At 33.1% G+C, this 15,442-nt stretch overlaps 2 long non-coding RNA genes across 2 annotated transcripts; both read right to left on the bottom strand.

Annotated features, from left to right (window-relative positions):
• Nucleotides 1–1,564: 1,564 nt before the first annotated feature.
• Nucleotides 1,565–2,507, bottom strand: LOC107888073 (uncharacterized). Its single transcript, XR_001681269.2, has 2 exons — nt 1,981–2,507; nt 1,565–1,887 (listed from the first exon to the last, which is right to left on the bottom strand). It is a non-coding gene; the product is annotated as an uncharacterized lncRNA (long non-coding RNA).
• Nucleotides 2,508–12,192: 9,685 nt separating this feature from the next.
• LOC107888072 (uncharacterized) lies at nt 12,193–14,760 on the bottom strand. The gene is made up of 2 exons (XR_001681268.2): nt 14,678–14,760; nt 12,193–12,446 (listed from the first exon to the last, which is right to left on the bottom strand). It is a non-coding gene; the product is annotated as an uncharacterized lncRNA (long non-coding RNA).
• Between the last annotated feature and the right edge of the window lie 682 nt (nt 14,761–15,442).

The raw sequence follows: 15,442 nt of genomic DNA on the forward strand, positions 1-15,442 counted from the left end.
CAAACAACTTCTACATACTTGAGAAACTAGTGTTTACCTATTATAATATGAGGCTTCAGATAAGACAACAAAAAAGAATGAGTATTGATGATATAAACGCTAGTTTTAATCCTATCAGCCTTGATCATATCTTTGAAGATGTTGATCTACTATAAGAATGGCTTCATGAGAAAGAGAATCTATTGTTAGATGGTGAAAATACCAGTGTGTTGCCTATGGATACCTTTGATGAAGAAATGGATGTTAATCAATCTCAACAACAAAATTTGTCTTATTCAAGTTCTAGTTCAACGCCAAGTTAGAGTGGCGATGGACCCGATGGTGGTGGTTTAAGTCCAATTGATGAGGATGATGGACATAGTGTTGATAGAGGTGAAATTAGGTCTTCTAGTCAGTATAGAGAAGAATATGGGGTTGGTACCACTAGTGGACATTTCTGTGATAGATTAGAGTTTGATCGAAATATGTTTCCTAAACTTAGGAGAGATAAAAGTGAACCTAGAGCTCCATCAAAAGGAACATGCAAGAAGTATGCTTTTGTAGGCTCTTCATCTGGTAGGAGATCAAGTTCTAATAACCTTGAGTATAGTGATTCATCTACTAGCACTCAAGGTTTTTATCCACCAGAACAACATTTATATTTTCAACCTTCACATGGTTATCCACATCCATATGGTTATTATCCACCATTTCGTAATTATGGTGTGTCATACCAACCTCAAATGCATCATTTACCACCAATGTATCACCCACCTCCACCTCTCATGTATCCTCCTCTTCAAATATATCCTCCATATCAATTATATGAAAACCAAAGTATTAGATTTATTTTTAGATAAAGGGCAAGAGAATCAAGTGAAGAACGCTCTCAAAGTGAAGTTGAAAAATCTGATCCTCCTTATCATTCCACTAATTGGTGAAAACTAAATCGTACCACTATCATTATTTGTAAGGTATGTTTTTTTTTAAAAAAAAACTTTGGTTAATGTTCTTAATTTTGATGATATTAAAACATTTAAAATATATCTTTAGATAAATGAATGGAGTATATTTTATGAAAAGATAATTAGCAATCGAAACATGTTAAACTATATATGAAAGTAGAATTAGAGTGAGAATAAGTGGTAAGAAATAGAAATAATTAATAAGAATCTGTACATTTATCTATTCCTTTTTTCTTTTTGCAGATAAAATGTTTATCTCTTCACCATCTTCAAAACTGCCAAGAAATATTAAAGGCATCTCTCAAGGATGAATTTTCAATTATTTTATCTATAAAAACTTTTAAATTTATTAAAAATGATAAATGCTTAATATTTCTTATTTTTTTATTTTGTTATTAGTTAATATATCAATTTTTAGAAAATTCGTAAATAAATATAAGAATAATTAATGATTATAAAAGTTGTATTCTCATATCATATTAATAAAAATCTATAAGTATTAAAAAATACTCTAAAAATTATTAAAAGTAAATTTTTATAATTATAATTATAATTATTATGTTTTACATAAGTTAACCTGATATTGCAGTAACCACAATAGCATTCGCAACGCGATCGAAAATCGAAAACACGGCCCTGTAATTTAAATCCCTCATGCCAAAAACAGTGCACTGTTAAATGGGAACCACCTGATGTAGATATGGTTAAAATCAATTTCGATGCCTCGTTTCAACAAGATCTTAACACTTCCAAGGCAGGTATAATTGCAAGAAATAAAGATGGATTAATTATGGTTGCATGCATTTACCGAGTACAAATATCTAGACACCAGAAATGGCAGAAGCTTGGGCGTGCTTGCATGTTGTCACCTTCGGGGAAGAGTTAGGCTTTCGGGAAATCTGTGTGGAACGTGATGCGTTGATGGTAGATAAAGGGGTAACAACTACAGGGGAAGATAGATCTTGTATTAGCAATGTGATTAAAGCAGTTAAGAGCAAATGTGCAAATTTCACAAAAATAAAGTTTCGATTTGTACCTTGATCGGCCAAATACCACTGCACATGCACTTGCAAAGGAAGGAAGAAGTCATGAACGGCTGGAATACTGGATGGAGGAGGCTCCGGCTTCAGTTGAAGATATTGTTAATAAAGATAGGATTGGGATTGGAAATGAATGATTTTGAAAGGCAAGGGCTGAGACCGAAAATTCGTGGGTTTGGTTCCGAAGAACTCAGTTTTAAGCAGAGGGCTTGGATATTCTGATGGTTATTTCCCTGTGAAGGGTGAGAAGCACTTACCTCTGCTACTGATGCGAAAATGGCGATTGAATGGTTTGAGGGAGACGAACAGAGGCTGGTTTTGTTTCTTTTAGGGTTTCTGCTTCGTTTCGAATTAGGATTTGTTTTGTTTTTCTTTTTTTTAAGGGTGCACTGTTTGGTGGCCCATTTGTGGCCTGTTCGTTTCTTCATTTTTTTTTAATAACATCAATCGATTATTTCAGAAAAAGAATTTATTGGTAATTTTTATGGATTCAATTATGAGTTTTTTTTTAAATTGATTTGATATGGGTATTCGTTAAAGTTGTTACTTTTTATATGAATATTTATATATATATATTCAATTTTTTGGTGATTTGCTGCAAAATCATATTGACGATGATTTGTGTTTAAAGAATTTTATTTTTAGTTTAGTTTTAAAAATTTTAGTTTTGAATTTTAATTGTAAAATTTTGATGGTTGCTTGTTTAAGTATTAAAAAAGTTATTCAAAGATTAAAGTTTTCGGTTTTTAATTGTGTCATTTAGATAATCTTATTTTGGAAACTTTAGTGCAATAAAAAAAATTAGTTTTGACCTTTGACTATTATGAGAATTTTAAATTTAAATATTGGTATGTTTATATATATATATTAAAATAACTTAAATTGAAAAAATAAGTCGTCAAAGTGACTTATGTTGTGAAAATTATTTTATTCTACTATATAGAATATCGTGCGCATATAACTTATGTAATATTGATTGACCCAAGGACGGTTAATATTTGACAAAATTACATGTTCAACTGTGGTAATAAACATGTGACGATTATTTGATTTTATATGTGATTAAAAAATCAGCCCAAAAGAAAACTTATTGTTAATGTTTGATTACTACGTCAAGATATAACTTACAATTTAATATTTCATCCAAAGATAAAGTATTAATGGAGTGACTGGTATCTTGAGATGAAGTTTACCTTTATTCAAATTATTTTGGTTTAAATTTGTAATATTAAGTGAGCTTGTTTTGAATTTATTCAACTACTATTATACCGACCATCATCATTGCATTCATCGAAACATTTAGGGGCACTATATTCGATAAGATTAATAAGGATAAAGAACTTATGGCAGAAATTGAAAAGAGGTTTATAAAGAACAAAAATGTTAAACTTGAAACTTCTAGAGGACAATTACCTTATATAATCAATTGTAAAGAAGAGGAAATCATTACTTTCTCAGTTTGTTTTCCCCTAGTTTTTCTTGTCTCTTGAGTTTTTTCTAAGCCCTAATCTTTTTTCTATTGGTTCGACTTCTTCTTTTGTTATTCCATTTCTCATCACCAAAGCATTACTTCCTTCATTCTCATAACACAGTCCATTCTAAAGGTAATCCTTCCACTTTAGCATCCTTTGCTTTTCCTTCTACTTCAAATGGCTAGAATCAGTGTAGGCTTAGGGGGTAGGATTAAAGGTTTCGATGGCCAAAACCAGAGAGGCTATCTGGGTGGTCCTATTGTTGAAGGTGGTGATGAACCACGCAATCGTTAAGCCAGTACGCCGGTAAAAACTCTTGTTTACAAATGCACGACTACTAAAGAGGAGATAGTAAGACATTTGACAACTAGGGGAATTAGTCTACCTAATTTTGCCTATGATTTTGAAATCATTAAAGGGGAGTACCGTTTGAACCACTCTAACGATAGGTTCATTCTTCCTCTACATTCCTTCTTTTGTGTGGTGCTGAACGACTATGGGGTTGCATCAGGAAAACTCATATGCTTATTGTTGTCGATACTGGTGGCAATTTTTATAGGTTGCTGCATTCTAGGGGAGCCACCCTTTATCGGCATTTTCCAACACATATATCAGCTGAAGGTCATCACCTAAAGGGCCTCGGCTGGAATGTTTTGCAAGCTTAACTTATTCTACACAGTTTCCAACACATATATGACTTAGCTTGGGTATTAGTAGGGAAAAGAAAGGAGCTCATTAGCTTGTTCTACATAGTTTGCAAGCTATGTCCTCGTCATTGGTCCTCTTCGTTATCAGTTGAATGAGGTGAGTCAACAGGTAGGGCTCTTGTTCCCAGTGGTGCAAATACTTCTCTTACTGCTGCAGGCTATTCTAATTCTTTTGGTTAATCTCGATCTTCTCAGCACAACAACATGGATGTGGAAGCTTTAGTAGACAATGTGCGAGAGAATGAAGAAGTTGCAGCCCGAAGGGCACGAGCTAGTAGCAGTGGTCGCAAGAGGCCAAAAGTGGAGGAGGGAACACAGAGTACTGAAGACAGCAGTGGTAGAAGGCTTGTCCATAGCAGATGAGGCAAAGAATCGATCATTCCTGAGAGGGAAGCTATCCATCCACTATCCCTTCTATTCCTAAGGTACAAACAAAATTCGCCACTCTTGTGGACTTGCCCACTCAATTTGCAGAACCTCCTCCCGTGGAACCCAGTTTTGGCACTATTTACACCATTCCACGCTCTTTTCTCGTTAGTTCTCTACACTTCACTTCTCGTTTTGGCGAGGTATCCACTTTCTTCCCATGGAGAGAGTACGTCAGCACCAGTCAATATCATATCTCCTTTCATAAGGTCAGGTAAAAGTAGGAGGAAGACCTGCCTCTGGAGCTGAAAGAACATACCTTCCCTTCCTCTTCAGCTATAAGTGCCTGCCAGCCTTCCTTGGTAGAATTAGTAGGCTCCTTTCAAATGATGGTGGAGGAGTACGGACTCCTTGGCTAGGCCCTTCAAAAATTATGTAGCGTAAATGAAGCCAAATAGGCTAAGTTTGAGAAAATCATACACTCCAGCGATCAAACACATATCCAACTTCGTCAATTACATGAGGTAGTTATCCAGTAAAACCAGGAACTTACTAATTCTATCTCCACTTGGGAGACCAAATAAAAGCCTTTGGAGACCAGAGAGAATGAGTTAAAGGAGAGGATCCTCTAATTAGAGATTAAAAACCAAACCTTGGAGGAGCAATATCAGGTTGATACGGAGTAGTTATGAAAAGAGAGCCACGAAGCCTTACAGAAATACAAAGAAGAAACCACAACTAGTATAAGGGATTACCTGCCCAAGCTGAGGTCATATCTCATGTTGCATACCCAAGTAGCGATGGGAACTTTTAATGTGAAGCAAGTGAACTCTAATTGCATGCATAAGCTCACCAATGCTGATTTGGGTTTCGATGTGCTCTGTCCTTCTGGTGAAGAGTGGGAAGAGTTTCAATAGAAATGGAAAATGTAACACCCCTAACCCGTCTTCGCCGCCGGATTAGGGTTACGAAGCATTACCAAACAATCAGGAATCATTTATGCATATGACATTAAAATAATTACATGACATTTAAAATATATTAATCATAGGCATTTCGTCCTTAAATTCAGCCTTCGAGGCCTTAAAAATAGTTTAGACACAATTCAAGACTGATTTGAAACAAATCTGAGGTTTTAAGAAAAAGTTGCAAAAGATGGAAAATAGGGGTCACACGACTATGTGACATCACCCCAGGCTGTGTAACTTTCAAACAAGGGACATGCGGTCGTGTCTCAGCCCATGTCCTCACCTCTGTAACTCACTAAGATGCCCCACACGCCTGTGTGCCAGGCCATATGCTAGGCTGTGTAACCTAAAATCAAGCCATTTCATAACCAAATCATGAATAACTAACCCATCCATTTATGCACACTTTCAAAGGACCTAAGCATCATTAAATACACATAATCATGTCATTTCAAACATCGTAGTTCATCTAACCAATTTATCATTCAAAGGCACCACAAATATATCAAAACATTACATACTAAAACAAGCCAACATTACCTTAGTTTATATATAAAATCTAGTTCAAACACTTACCAAACTTATCATAAATAACCATTTTCAATTCATCATAAAATACCAAAAAGGAACCTTATATACAAGCATTTGAAAGTGCCCAAAATGACAATACTTGGTGAAACATTAAAGCACACTAAACCAAACATAATCTTCAAAGCATGAACCTACCAAGACACCGTTACAAAACATCATATACATTTCAAAACCACATATATATCTATATATACATGCCATTACCCTAGGAGATACAAAAACTACCAACTTAGATAGATAGTGTGATCCAGTTGATTGATCCTTCCAAAACGTCAGCAACGATTATATACAAAATAGTCCACAAGAACCGATAAGCTTACATAACTTAGTAAATACATAGTATAACATTTAATATAAATATAATTAAACACAATTCATATACTATTTGATTTAGGGTTACCAAAATATAAACAAGGCATGTATAACTGTTCAGGGTTACCGAAGTACAAAGAGGGGCACGTATGTGCATTCAAGGGTACCGAAGTACAAACAAGAGCATGTATGTGTATTCAGGGGTAACAAAGTACAAACAAGGGCACGTATGTGTATTCAGGGGTACCAAAGTACAAACAGGAGCTCATATGTGCATTTAGGGGTACCGAAGTACAAACAGGGGCACGTATGTGCATTCAGAGGTATCGAAGTACAAATAGGGGCATAAATGTGCATTCATACAATAGTTATATATAAACATTTTAAATAAAGAACAACAATATAAGATACAAAAATAATTTTATTTACGTATTGAAATACTGTGAACTTACCTACGATTTAATTCCGGTCAATACGCAGGGACTATTTTGCTATTTTCCCTTTTCTACGGTTATTGTCTCTTTAATTCAAATCTTGATCTATATAATAATTAAACACAATACATTAATCTCATACACATTTCACATTCCATTCAATGCATATGACCCTTAACTTTTCATTAATTACACATTTTCCATAAACTTTTCCAACTTTTGCAATTTAGTCCTCTAACTCGAAAATCATCAAATTAACCACTTTCTAAGAATAAAATTATAGCCGAATATACTAGGCCCTTTAACAGTCCATATTATACATAAAATTTACTATCAAACCTTGAAATTTGACATTTTAACAATTCAATCCTTAAATCAAAATCTAACAAAAATCACTTCACAAGACAACCAAATACCAAAATCAAAGCTTCAAACACATAGCTATCATAAAAAACATTCAAGATTCATCAATAGAAACTTTTAAAATTTTTAAAAGATTCAAAAGCGAAAATACGGGCTAGCTGGACCTAGTTACAACGATATCAAAAACAAGAAAATCATTCAAAATGGGATCAAATGCACATACCATGCAAGAAGAAATCAAAATCGAAGCTTTTTTCCTCTTCAATGGTGAATTTTGATTCTCAAATGACAAAGCATGAAGATGATAACTTTGTTTTCATCTTTTCTTAATTTTATTTTTAATTGTTAAATTACCACTTTACCCTTATCACTAATCAATAAATTTTAATAAAACCATGCCTATGCACATCCACTAACTCTTTAAATGGTATATTTACCATTCAAGTCCTTTAGTTTAAGATTTTAAAGCTATTGGATCCCTTTAACTAATAGAACTCAATTTTTACCCTTTTTACAATTTACTACTTTTCACTTAATAAACTATGTAAACTTCAAGATTTCTTAACCAAATTTTAATACAACTCTAATGAATTCGTAAAATATTCTATAAATAATATTTACGAGTTGACACAATGGAAATTTGTGGTCTTGAAACCATTATTCCGTCACCACTGAAAAATGAGCTTTTATAAAAAGGGTTCGATAATTTCTTCCTTCCCAAAGAACCTGAGGTGACCAGTCCTGCTTCTATCGAATAAATCAGTCAAGAGAGAGAAAAGGATTTAGATAATGTTGCTGCCGTTGACCACTCAACTGAGGGAGTGAATTAATTTTCTTGTTGTAATTGTATATGTCTCATTTTCCATGATTGAATCAAAACTAGTTGAAACTTATCTTATTTTGCAGATTTATTTATCTTTGTTGCTTACCCTCTGATCCTTGCGATTTTTTCATATTTTGTACTCATTTTAGCAGTTTGTGGATTCTCCTCCTCATCTTATACTTTACATAACTATCCATCAGTAGGAACCTAACTATACAACACAATATAACTTAATAACAATTAAAGGGACTAAGCCAAATTTTACGTAACATGCACATAGGGATGACTTTCAAGATCTTACTTCTTGAGGATAATCTAAATTGATACTTTGATACCACTGATTAATTCTTGCATACTACCGTAATAGGTAAGAGATACAAATTAACCACTAAGATTTCGACTTCGTTGTGACACAAGAGATTAGGTTTTATCTCCAAAATGAGAATTAAGAGACTTGTGTCTGATGATATTCCTAATCCTTTTGATTTTTTGGATACCTTAAAAGATCTAAGGGTTACAAAAGATTTTTATGATCTTATTATTAAGCCTACTTTTAAGACGAATAATGCTCGCTCTATGAGGATGTTGAGTTTTTCGATGGGAGAAGGAATTTGAGACATTGTCTTTGAAGAAGAATATGTTGATATTTCTCAACACATTCTTTTAATTTCAATTGATAAAGATCAATGATAGTTTGTTATACTTGACATTATTCAAGTAGCAACTTTAGATCAAGACAATGTCGTTGACCCTTTTAATTAAGTAACGAACTCTACAACCTCAAGAATTAATGACATTAAGGAGGTATACTAGAGAAAGAGTTATAATGGCTTTAGTGGCATATTTTGACCTTGAGCTACATTAAATAGATGTAAAGATTGTGTTTCTCAATGGCAACATTGGTAAGATGATTTATATGGCACAACCAGAAAACTTTGTTTTTTATGATGCAAAGTCAATGGTTTGAGATATTCATTTATGGGTTTAAGTAGATCTCTTATCAATGGTATTACAATATTTACCAAGTATTTATCTCATTTGGTTTTGAGATGGTTTTGGTTAGTGATTGTATAGATTAGAAGTTCAGTGGGATTAAGCATAGTCTTAATCAATGCCCCAAGAATGATTTTGAGATTATAGAAATGCATAAGACTTCCTACATTTCAGCAATGGAAGTATAATGTATGTTAAGGTTTGTACACGTTTGGATATTGCATTCATTGTTGGATGTTGTGTAAATATTTGAGCAATTTGAGTATAGATCATTGGAAAGTAACCAAATGGTTCATGCATTATCTTCAGAAATCAAAACATTATATGCTCATATATTAGAGGTCTGATAAGTTAGAGATTGTCAGTATACAAACTTCCATTTTAATGGAATATGAATGCAAATTTTTGTCACTAGGGTGCAAATTATGATAATAAGTTGCAATAATTTATTCCAATAACAGCAAGAGCAAATCAAAGTCAAAACACATAGAATTTAAACTCATGGTTGTTAAAGTAAGAGTTTAGAGTGGTTTGGTGTCTATAGCATCTTGAGACGAACTTTATGATTATGGATCCACTTACTAAAGTACTACCACCCAAGGTTTTTTATGAGCACACTGCTCTTATGGGTATAATGTCATTTCAGGATATTCAATTTAGTGGGAGTTTGTAATTTTAAATGCTTTTCCATTATAAACACATTTAAGTTATTTTAGTTTATGGATATTAAGGTTATTTTCTATAGAAATAAGGTTTATTTGATTTTTCACACTTTGATTTTGGTAAGGTTTGATCTCACTAAGGTTTAAGGAGCACCAGTTGAAAATAAAAGTGTTTAGATCAAATTGCAAGTAATTTCCATGCTACATATTCATACTTAATCTATGACATTTGTTTTTATTAATATGCGTGATCAAGGATAAATTTAGTTACAATATATGTAACAAAAGTGACATTAGTTCTATGTCAACATAATTAATGAACGAGATTGTTTGAAATACTTTTAAGATATAATAATAAAGTTTTAAGCTCATAAAGTTTTATAATGACATGTAATTATAGAGTAAATATTATGTATATATCTGTGGTCTAAGTAGGAGATTCTTGGAAAAATATGGGCATCACATATATAATAAAAATAATTACATGTTATTATTTCATATCATAAAATGATAGTAGAATTAGAAAAATATATCAAATGTAACCGAAGATTAGGATTTTAGGTTGCTTTTCCCAAATTTTAGGGAAATAGGTCATTTTTGGAGAGCCAATAGAAAAACGCCACCTATTGGATGTGTTTTTATCCCAGCTAAACACATCCTCATGGCGCGTTTCTTAAAATCACAACCCAACCTTAACCCTACCCCCGAGAATCACGGTGACTGCCTATAAACGTGTTATTGTTTATGATAAAAATATTACACCAAAAAAATAAGAAATTAAATTCATGGTGTTAGCAAGTATATAAGTCAAATTGTAATACACTATATGTGTACAACAGAAGACAAGAAGTACTCCGTGGATCGTACCCAAGGGAGGATGGAATAAATCTATAAAAAATCTCTTTACAATAATAAGTCTAAATAGTAATAGTTAAATAATATATTACGACAGATCATAAAATGGATTAATAAAAGAAATAATAACTAAAATAAATAAACAACAAGAAATGACTAAACAAATTAAACCAATCAGGAAGATTAACTCATTTTAAGGTTTGTAATTAACTTCAAATTAGGGTTTTAGGGTGGATTATCAATCGATTAACCAATTATTACCTCACGGCCTCTAACTGATTAATCGATTGGTTGATACTCGTTTATCTCCTGACCTCATTTTCTCAATCAAGATAAACTACATTTTACTTGACCAAACTTATCTCCTGATCTCATTTAACCTATTATTACTTTCTAGGTTTGTCAAGCCTAGGGTTTAAGAATGCATAATCTATACCAACTAATCCTCTCAGGAAACCTTAAATCCTCCGTTAATAATATCCCCATCCACTCGTTAATCTCCCTTAAGGGATTTAGCCACTCATGTTATGATAATGTTAATCTCAATTGCATGAAACATGTAAAGTACATGATTAAATCGAAAGAGAAAAAATATTAGAATAATCATGGATTTGCTGTCGATTGAAGAACGGAGTATCAGAATAACAAATGTAATCACTTGCAAAGGTAAATAACTAAAATTCTTCAATATTATAAAAGAACTCTTAGATCGAAATCGATTCCAAGATGAAAGAAAAAAGAGTTTATGAAAAACTAAAAGAAAACTCAATATAATCTTAATCCTAAACTACGATGGTTTTGAAGGCATCTAAGACAACTTAGTTGCATCGAACCCTTAAGGTCTTATTTATAGGGTTGTTGGCAGCCCGAATTTGGTCTTTTTATATCTTAGGTCTTCGTATAAATTTGATTGTGGGAACGACAATAGCCCTGGAAGACTTGGGCACCACGTCGGCCCTGTGTCGTGCCATGCAATGCCTATGGTGCGACACGACAAGCCTTTTGTGCCTTTTATGGTTCGTTCCATGCTTTGACAGCTTGAAAAATCTGGTGCATCACTCGTGCCTTGCTCCCACGTCAATTGGGACTATGATTCATTATCCTACATGTAACACCCCTTACCCGCATTCGATGTCGGGACAGGGTTCAAGGCATTACCGGACTTAAACATAAACATTCATGCAAAATTGAGCCATAAAATTTCATTTAATTTAAAACCATTCATACACATGCATATTATATCTTATATGGGCCTACGAGGCCCAAAACATACATCGGAGATGATTCGGGACTAAACCGAGAATTTTTAGAAATTTTACAACACTTAAGAAATTTTCCATTTTTAAAGAGTCACACGCCCGAGTGAAGTAGGCCGTGTGGTTACACACGCCCGTGTGGCTTGGGACACACCCGTGTCCTCAGCCCGTGTAACTCTCTGTTTATGACGTCATCATTCATTTAGGGGTACACGGCCAAGACACACACTCGTGGGGGCAGACTGTGCGTCACACACGGCCTAGACACATGCCCGTGGGTCTACCTGTGTGGATGATTGCAAGGCTATTTTCCAAGCCATTTTGTCACCCTTACTTGCACAATTTCATATCACATCACATGGTACATTATCAATCATATAAATGCAATTTAAACTAACCACATTCATGCAATAACATGTCATTTATATATGATTAAGCATATGATTATCATAAGCCATCATTTATGGCTATGCATATTCAAATTAAATCACAACTCATTATAGGCCAATACACTTGGCCCTAATAGTAATGACTAATATAACATAAGACATAATTCCTATACATGCCATAAACTAAAGTACTTGAATACTTATACCCCAGATGGTAGCTTGATAGTGTGACAGCATCTCCGGCAATTCCAACCTGAGATAGCTAAATAACCTATAAAAGATGGAAAGGAAGGGGAGTAAGCTTAAAGCCTAGTAAGTTCATATGAAAACAATAAGCAATTTATTTACATGCTTTTTCCAAATTCTTATAACATGTTCTCAAGGTATCACAATCATATTTGCAAATTATTCCACTATTTGCTCAAATTCCAATTAAGCTGTCTACTTGAGTCGCAGTCACTAAATTATTTATATCTTAAGATAAAGAACTCAAAATTAAGTTCTGAAAATTTTTCCTAAAACTAGACTCACATATCTCCATACCATAAAATTTTCATAATTTTTGGTTTAGCCAATTAGTACAGTTTATTCTTCAAAATCACCCCTATTTTTCTGTTTGACAGTTCCGACCCTTCTTCACTAAAAATTAATTAACTCCTCATACAGGATCCATATGATGTTCCCATTTGTTTCTTGTTAAACTAGACTCATTAAGGATTATAAGAATATAAAGTATAACCCATAATTATTTTTGTAAAATTTTTTATGATTTTCCCAAATCAGAACAGGGGATGTCAAAAACATTCTGACTCTGTCTCACGAAAATTGAAATATCTCATAATCTGATATTCTTTTTCTTACACTGTTTCTTCTATGTGAAACTAGGCTCAATAATCTTTAATTTCATATTTTATTCAGGCTCAAGTTCAATTTCCAAAATTTTTGGTGAATTTTCAAAGTTGGACTACAGCTACTGTCCAAAACAGTTTTAGTATAAAAATGATGATAACTAAGTTCATCACACATTCATTTCTTTTAAATTAGAAATCTATGCATTTATAAACATATGTCATAGTCCACCAAATTAATACAACATCATTTCACAATACTCATGGACTTATCATTCATGGATTTCATATTCATTGAGTTTCTGTACATACCTGTACTCATTCGTAACATAACTTAAGTTCGTTCTCTTCAATGACATACCTCATTGGGACCATCATCAAATCCTTCCTTGAATTACCCCTTGAACACTTGGAATATTAATGGATACACAGAAACTTGCACATAGTGTCATATACGCAGCTAGAACCAACTCATAGAGCGTAACGTATGTAGCTAAAGCTACCATATATTTTGTAATGCCCGCATTTGAGCTACTCACGGGTCTATACACAAAGTCAGCACCCGGACCCTAAAGCATTATCATGTAATACCCGCTCATTGAGCTGCTTACAGGTTTATACACAAAGTCAGTACCCGAACCCCAAAGCATTAACATGATATGCTCTCTCAGCGAGTTACTCACGGGTTTATACACAAAGTCTGTACTCGGACCCACATTACATGTATCACTTATCTCATGAACTCAGACACAACTCATGAGTTCAGACCACATTATTTCTCATGACATATCTCGTGTATCCTATACTATTCCTGAGGTTCAAATGGGATTTCTTGTCTAGCTCAATGTCGTCACACTTGCTCATAATGTCATTTATTCTTCCATCATACATTTCATACTTTCATGATAGTAATAAAACATTTAAATGCACATATTATCAAAGCATTAAAATATGCTACAACATCACATTTTTTGCTTATGTACTTACTTGTCGAATCTTCATCAAGAATATCCGTATAATCAATCATACAATTTATATAATAATAACAACAAAGCATTTAATATTCAATTATAACGTTGCATTATTATAATCACACGAACTTACCTTGACACAAAATCGGCAATTGGACATAACCGTCATATTCTTTGATTTCCCTCATTCTAAGTCCGAATCTTATTTTTCTTAATCTAAAATATCACATTTAGTCTAATTATTAGTCACATTATTCAATGCGATCCAAAAATCATATTTTAGAAAAATTATATTTTTGCCCCTAAACTTTGTCATAATTACACTTTTGCCTTTAGGCTCATAAAATGAAATGCATTCAATTTATTTGTACTTTAAGCCCATCCGAATCATTTTCATAACTATAGTAAACTAAAATTTTCATCAAAACACACTTTTATACCATTTTAACAACTTTTACAAAATGGTTGTTTCGGACGTTTTCATCGAAAATCACTTAGTAAAAGTCATTTATTTAACAACAAGGATGCATTTTCCATCATCAAGCACCAAAATACACATATATTCATCAATGGAAAAATTTAAAAACTTTAACAGTTTTGAAAACGAAGGTACCAGATAGCTAAATTAAGTTACCACGACTCCAAAAACGTAGAAATAATTAAAAACGGGACAAAAACTATACCTAGGTGAGCCATAGAAGCTTGGCCGAATGTTTGCTCATCCATGGCTGCCCATTTTCTTCATAAACGGTTGAAGAAGAAAGAAAAAAAAGATGATAGCTTTTAAAATTTTGTCTTATTATGCCTTTATTAACTTAATTACCAATTTGCCCTTTTCTTTTCAAAAAAATTCAAAAATACCAAACAAATATCTTCCACTAACTTATTAATGGGCTAATTGTCACATAAGGACTTCTACTAAAAAATTATACAGCTATTTAATACCGCTAGCTTCTAGAACTCAAGTTTTAAACTTTTTACGATTTAGTCCTTTTTACTAATTTGAGTACTCGAACATCGAAATTTTCGAACGAGATTTTCATGAAATCATTCCGTGAAACTGTAGGCCATAAAAATATAATAAAAATAAATTTTTCCTAGTCAGGTTTGTGGTCCCGAAACTATTGTTCCGACTAGGCCCAAAATCGGGTCGTTACACTACACACAATTCAACACATTAGCACTATCTAAGGCCTGTGTCGACCTAAAAGGTCACAACACTAACAAAATGTGTTAAAAAACATTTATTTTACTAATATTTAATCCTAACTAATAAATACTGAAAACATAATATAAAATACTAAATTGGCTAGGAAACAAGCTCCTGAAGTGTGAAAATAGACCGAAATTACTACTACATTTGAAGACAAGTCAAATAAAAATTGAAAACAAACTAAACTAAAAACGAAAAATAAACATGCATGAAAGGAAAATGTACTTGAGCTAAC

The sequence above is a fragment of the Gossypium hirsutum genome, chromosome A03 (assembly GCF_007990345.1).
Source record: "Gossypium hirsutum isolate 1008001.06 chromosome A03, Gossypium_hirsutum_v2.1, whole genome shotgun sequence".
Taxonomy (NCBI): Eukaryota; Viridiplantae; Streptophyta; class Magnoliopsida; order Malvales; family Malvaceae; genus Gossypium; species Gossypium hirsutum.